Below are 7,249 nucleotides of genomic sequence, written 5' to 3' on the forward strand. Positions count from 1 at the left end.
GTACCAGAAAGTCAAAAAAATTCAGAAAGGAATACAGAGCCTAATTCTGAAAACAAAGCCCCAGCTTTCAGCTTTACTTAAGGGACGTGGCTTTTCCTTCTGCCTGAACCTAACCTCGATTAGTCTGTGGAAAACTTAGCACAGAGAAAATAAACATGAATCAGAGAAGATTAGAAGTGAGTCAACGGGTATTCACCCACGCTATATCAGAGCAAGTAGAAATCCAGAGAGAGACCCATTCTACCAACATGATAAAAATAAATGACAAGGAAATATGCACACATTCTATTGAAAAAAAGAGAGAGAAGTACATGGAAAATTCCACGTAGGAGGCAAATGTAGAACCCAGTCTATGAAACAGTTGACAAAATGCACAGTAGACAATCTTCTCTTCTATTAGTGCTTGATGCAATAGAGAAACAACAATAGTATAAATTCAATTAAACTAGAGCTCAACACTTAAATAATAAAATAACAATGAGATGTAAGGAGAGCTTCCAAGTAAAATTAACTGAAGACTAAAATTACACCATTTATAAATTAATGAATGAATTTTCAAAATGAAAGAAGAGAATGAACACTGATGAATGGCCAACGTAAAGGAAAGGTTGAGGATACAGCAATAAAGACAGAAAATACTAAGATTTTAACAATAAGAAGATAATAATTATGGAAGACAAAAAATATATAGTCTAATGTAAGTGGATCACCCTCCCTAACATGGAAAAAAACAATAAAAATAGAACAGAAAAATTGTACAAGTTATAAGCCAAGAATCACTAACTGGGAAAAAATATTTTTGACCTGTGCATTTTTTCTTTTTAAAAAATTACATCTAGGAGTTTTACTATACAGAATTCTTGATCTGATTCACCATGGGCACCATCACTCCCTCTTGAAGTAACCCAGCCTACTTTACATATTTCTGTTATCCATACAGCCCTGTAAACCTTTAACGGTAAGACCTCTGACATAAAATAAGTCTTTCTTGAACTTGAGGAAAAGGTAATTGCCTATTTTAAGGTTCATTTTCTCCCAACTTCAAAATTATTAAATTAAAGGTAGAGCATAATTAAATATTAAACTTTAAGGACATTCAAACATTGAGGCAAAGAAAGCAAATTACTTATTAAAAAAAAAGAATTGCCTCATACATTTTGTACATATGCATACGCAGACGTATATATGAATATAGATATATTCACATAGACAATGAATATATGTCTATGTATGTATATACATATATGTATGTGTCTATATGCACATGTATATATGTGCATTGTAGGGGAGGCAAGGTTTTACCTCTATTCTTTCAGAGTTTGTTAGCTGGGACTGAGAGATAAATTAACATATGATAGATCAACAGATGAAGAGCATTCAGATTTACTGAATACAAGTTTTTTGTAACAAAGGAGGCTTCGTAAGGAAATGAAGACCCAAAGACACAGTTCAAGATGAGCATGTTTGTACTGTATTAGGTGAAGTGTAGTAAACTATAAAAATATAACAGGGCAGGCTCACGCCTGTAATCCCAGCACTTTGGGAGGCTGAGGCAGGCCGATTACGAGGTCAAGAGATCAAGACCATGCTGGACAACATGGTGAAACCCCGTCTCTACTAAAAAAATACAAAAATTAACTGGGCATGGTGGCATGCACCTGTAGTCCCAGCTACTAGAGAGGCTGAGGCAGGAGAATCTCTTGAATCCAGGAGGCGGAGGTTGCAGTGAGCCGAGATTGCACAACCGCACTCCAGCCTGGCAACAGAGCAATACTTCATCTTAAATAAATAAACAAACAAACAAACAAACAAATAAGATTTTAAAAAATTGAAATAACAAGGCAAAGGGGCTTGGGCAAGAGTAGTTAATGGAATGGAGAAGTGGCTAGCAGGATAAGGATTCATCTAACAAGGTTTGTTTCCTAGGCCTTGGCTTCCTATCCTTGGTGATGAGAATGTTCCTTTTCTGCTGTTATATGGAGGGCATCTTTCACATGCAAATTTCATCTCCAGCTTTTTAACAAGCAGAAGGAAAATCAGTGTGATCTTTTTTGCACTTGGCGTTTTTCAAGTGCCTTTAACTCAAAATAGTCAACATGCCAAAAGGGCATACTTTTAACTCCTTCAGCAGATATATAGATATAGATTCAATATCAGAAGATAATGCAGCAATATATATGAAGTCTTAAGAGAAACAGAAGGTGAGCCATAATTGTGCTACTGCACTCCAGCCTGCTGACAGAGTGAGACCTTGACTCTAAAAACAAAACAAAACAAAAAAAGAAATGGATAATTTGCCTTTCAAATATAAAATACAAATATAACTGCCTTTCAAATATCAAAGCAACAATCAGGTTGAACTAGCTACAGAAATTATCACCCCATTAATTCTTCAAAACATTACTTGACACTGGAAACCAAAGAGTTAGTTAAAAAGCACTAAATTTTGTGATAAAAGGACAGATGCAATTCTTAGGACAGGAAATAGTAGAGCAAGGCCTAAAATCATCTTAATGGGAAAAAAAAATCTTCAAAAAGTATATCCAGGTAAATTGCCCCTTAAATGTAGCAACATTTGCAATTATGTAAAACCTCCAGTTAGCAGCCCCCATGAGACTTTAACAACAGCAAAAATAACACCTACCTGAAGATGAAGCCCAGTCAAGCATGATATGAATCCATGATCAAGTAAGCCTTGGCCAGGCACGGTGGCTCACGCCTGTAATCCCAGCACTTTGGGAGGCCAAAGCAGGTACATCACCTGAGGTCGGGAGTTTGAGACCAGCCTGACCAACATGGAGAAATCCCATCTCTACTAAAAATACAAAATTATCCAGGCATGGTGGCACATGCCTGTAATCCCAGCTACTCAGGAGGCTGAGGCAGGAGAATCACTTGAACCCAGGAGGCTCAGGTTGTGGTGAGCAGAGATCATGCCACTGCACTCCATCACGGACGATAAGAGTGATATTCTGTCCCACCAACCCCTGCCTCCCCACAAAAAAAGTAAGCCTTGAACCCACTTATTTTTGTATAGAATTATATTTAAAGAACTGTGAATATTATATTTAATATTGTATATTAACTTGATATTATGTTGAATGTTAACTTTAAACAAATACGAATATAGAACAGAATCCAAATGTTAAAAGTCCTGACAACAAAAAAGTTATTTTATAACTAATAAAAGTCAGAGATGAGGAAAGAGAACTTTTTTTAAAAAAAAGTTATAGTACCATTTTTCCCTCTTTCAGAGCAAGTAATCAATTAAAATTATCCAAAGTTGAAATGTGCTATGAAAAAATGTCTTCAACCTCTTTATGTTTCCTTCCTTTTCTCTTTGTTTCCTTTCTCTCCTTAGAGATTTCCTACAGGATATATGAAGAATATATATAAAGTCCAGCAATTTCTTTAGTTTCTTTTTTTTTATGTTAAAGTCAAGAAAAATGAACTTTAACAATTTTTATTTTAATGCTGTGTAAGTAATATGCAATCATTTCTTACAAGATTATTTGCCTATATATTATTGTATCTGAACATTGACATATAAATACAATGTATTTGGCATGATATTTACCTAATAGAATCATGGCAATTTTTAAAAGACGATATTTACAGGGTTTTTTTGTTGGTTTTTTTTAAACTTTTTTTATGCTTTGAAATATGACAAAATCACTAAAAGGAACTTGAGGTACTTTTCAAAAACACAATAAAATAACTTTAAAAAGTAAAAAGAATTCAGACAAAAGATTGGGCTTTTGCTTTATGCCTTTATGCTCTAGGGATTTAAAAATATTTTTTAAAACCTGAATTTCAGATAAGGTATACCTATATATCCAATATATGACGCCCTTTTTATACAGTCTTAAAGTAATACAATTTGTTAGAGGCAAAATTTTCAGGCAGCAGCCACTGTTTTCCTAAACAGACATGGTAGAATGCACATACAAAAAGGCAGATTTTAGCTGTCAAAACAAGCTACTACAATTACTTACTGATGGTTTGATTCTCCCTTGTATTATACCCCCTACACACACCTCCTTGGTTTCTGGCATCTTAATATCAATTGGCAACTTCCATCCTCTCAACTATTTTTCTGTCAACTAATCCCTCTGGTTGTTCTCCTGTAACTTCATATCTAGTGATTCCTACTTATGCCCTTCTTAGCTAAGTGTCTCACGACACAGTTCTGCTCACCAACTAAGCCATGCCTTTTGCTCCAGGCATTGGTTCTTCCTACATCTTCCTGTTGCAAAACTGAGGCTACAAAACGTACCAATGCTCCCTGCAAGGCAGTCATATCCCTTACGGTGCTGGGCAAGCTAACCCATTGGCAGCAAATGCTGAGCCAATGTGTGTATTTTGCAAAGAAGATACACATAAAATGAATATTGTCAGCCCTCAGATCCATGAGTTCAACCAACAAGAGATAGAAAATATTTGGGGAAAAAAGTTCTACAAAGTTTCAAAAACCAAAACTGAATTTAAGCACATGAAGTGATGTATATGCTTTGTATTTAATATTATAAGTAATTTAGAGATGATTTGAGGTATACAGCCACTTTATGTTAGGGACTTGAGCATTCTTGAATTTTGGTGTGCTTGGATTTTGGCACCTGTGGAGATCCTGGAACCAAACCCCCAGGGACATTGAGAGACAACTATACACATTTCTCAGAGGAAAGTTTCTAACCTATTAGTCACTGAAAAATGTATGTATTCTAAACATAAACAGAATTGTTATATATGTGTGAGTATATATGTATGTATGTATACATATAGAGAGAGAGAGAGAGCACATGCCATTGTGGTCTTACGGAGAAATGTTTCCTACTTAGCACTTAAATCTTCAAGTGACACTCGTGTGACAAAAATCTGATGTCAAAATATCTAAAATAAGAGAAGAATACATTGGAGAAGTGTGTCACATAGTAAATTATCAGACTGATCTGGGTTTGATTTTGGGCCTTGTCAATTACTAAAACCTAGAGTCTTGGGAAAATCCTTTTAATGTCCCTGAGCTTCAGTTTGTCCATGTGTAAAATGGAGACTATAGCACCCATCTCGAAGAAACATTACTAGTGCTCCCAAGTACTTGACCTTTCTTTCATATGTGAGCTTCCTATTGTCCTCTTACTTCCTCACCGTGAGACAGCCATTTGACTGGCTCTGCCTGAGGGGCATATGTTGCTACTGCATTGAGGCAGAGGAAAACTCCTTTGCAAACTTCCACCTCTCTGTGATGAAAAGAATTGGGGCCTTTGTTAATAGAACAGAGCCACAAGATTGAAGAAGCTGGCTTCTCAGATGTTCAACATGGAGATTCGCCTAAACTACTGGACATTTTAATGGGCGAAACATAAGTTTCATACCTTAAACTTTCACTGAAGGTTTGAAACTGTCACCACAGCAGAAACCTGGACAGTGAGGAAATTATGTCAAATGCTGGAAAGTGAAGGTGGTGAGGAAACTGATTTGAAATGACTACACATATTACATGGTAGCAAAAAACATGGTACACCTTTGAATACTTGGAAAGCAGGCTACTTGCCCAGGAAACTTGTAGCTTTAGGGGAAGAAATGGAAGACACACCTCAGTTCTTAGTGTCAGCGGTGAATAGCTACATTTGGCAGGGTATTAGGAGAAATTGGTGAGCTTAGAAAAACTGGCAGATTTGCAAGGAGTTATTTGATTAGCAAGATCCCAGAAATTTCGGGTTTTTCTTTTTTTTTTTTTTTTTTTAAAAAAAAGAGTGGATTTTATTACACCTAAATGAGTTTTTCTGTTAGAGCCATCTATGCTCAGCTTTTTTTTTTTATCTTTTATTATTATTATTATTATTATTATTATTATTATACTTTGAGTTCTAGGGTACATGTGCATAATGTGCAGGTTTGTTACATATGTATACTTGTGCCATGTTGGTGTGCTGCAGCCATCAACTCATCAGCACCCATCAACTCGTCATTTACATCAGGTATAACTCCCAATGCAATCCCTCCCCCCTCCCCCCTCCCCATGATAGGCCCCGGTGTGTGATGTTCCCCTTCCCGAGTCCAAGTGATCTCATTGTTCAGTTCCCACCTATGAGTGAGAACATGCGGTGTTTGGTTTTCTGTTCTTGTGATACTTTGCTAAGAATGATGGTTTCCAGCTGCATCCATGTCCCTACAAAGGACACAAACTCATCCTTTTTTATGGCTGCATAGTATTCCATGGTGTATATGTGCCACATTTTCTTAATCCAGTCTGTCACTGATGGACATTTGGGTTGATTCCAAGTCTTTGCTATTGTGAATAGTGCCGCAATAAACATACGTGTGCATGTGTCTTTATAGCAGCATGATTTATAATCCTTTGGGTATATACCCAGTAATGGGATGGCTGGGTCATATGGTACATCTAGTTGTAGATCCTTGAGGAATCGCCATACTGTTTTCCATAATGGTTGAACTAGTTTACAATCCCACCAACAGTGTAAAAGTGTTCCTGTTTCTCCACATCCTCTCCAGCACCTGTTGTTTCCTGACTTTTTAATGATCGCCATTCTAACTGGTGTGAGATGGTATCTCATTGTGGTTTGGATTTGCATTTCTCTGATGGCCAGTGATGATGAGCATTTTTTCGTGTGTCTGTTGGCTGTATGAATGTCTTCTTTTGAGAAATGTCTGTTCATGTCCTTTGCCCACTTTTTGATGGGTTTTTCAATGTTAAAAAGTCATTTGCATTTAGACACCACACAGTAAGAGATAAAATTTTAAAAGTTTCTGAGGGACAAAGACAGATTAAAAAGGCAGATTAAAAATAGCAACAAAATTATGTGGGATGATGTATATGTTAATTTCCTTAACCATAGTAACTATTTCACTATCTATATGTGTATCAAAACATCCCCTTGGACACCTTAAATATGTACAATAACAATTTGAAAACAATAACAAAAATGTCCTAAAGATACTGTCAGAACCTCTCAGTTTACTACAATAATGCTTGATACAGATAAGATTGAGGATGTGATTTTCCCACAGAAGCCTGACTGGCTTAATGCAATAGCCCTACATAACGTGAACACCAGAAGTAATAGGATCTAGCAAACCGAGAGGGGCTCTGTGATGGGAACATTCCTACCCATGTCTAGATAATAAGGAGGTACGTTGTCAATAGAGAATTTTAAAACAATAACAAAACCTACCAAAAATTAGCCTGACTTTTTATCATTTCCATGTGCTGGCAATTCAATGGCATGCC

The sequence above is a fragment of the Macaca thibetana genome, chromosome 7 (genome assembly GCF_024542745.1).
Source record: "Macaca thibetana thibetana isolate TM-01 chromosome 7, ASM2454274v1, whole genome shotgun sequence".
Classification (NCBI taxonomy): Eukaryota; Metazoa; Chordata; class Mammalia; order Primates; family Cercopithecidae; genus Macaca; species Macaca thibetana.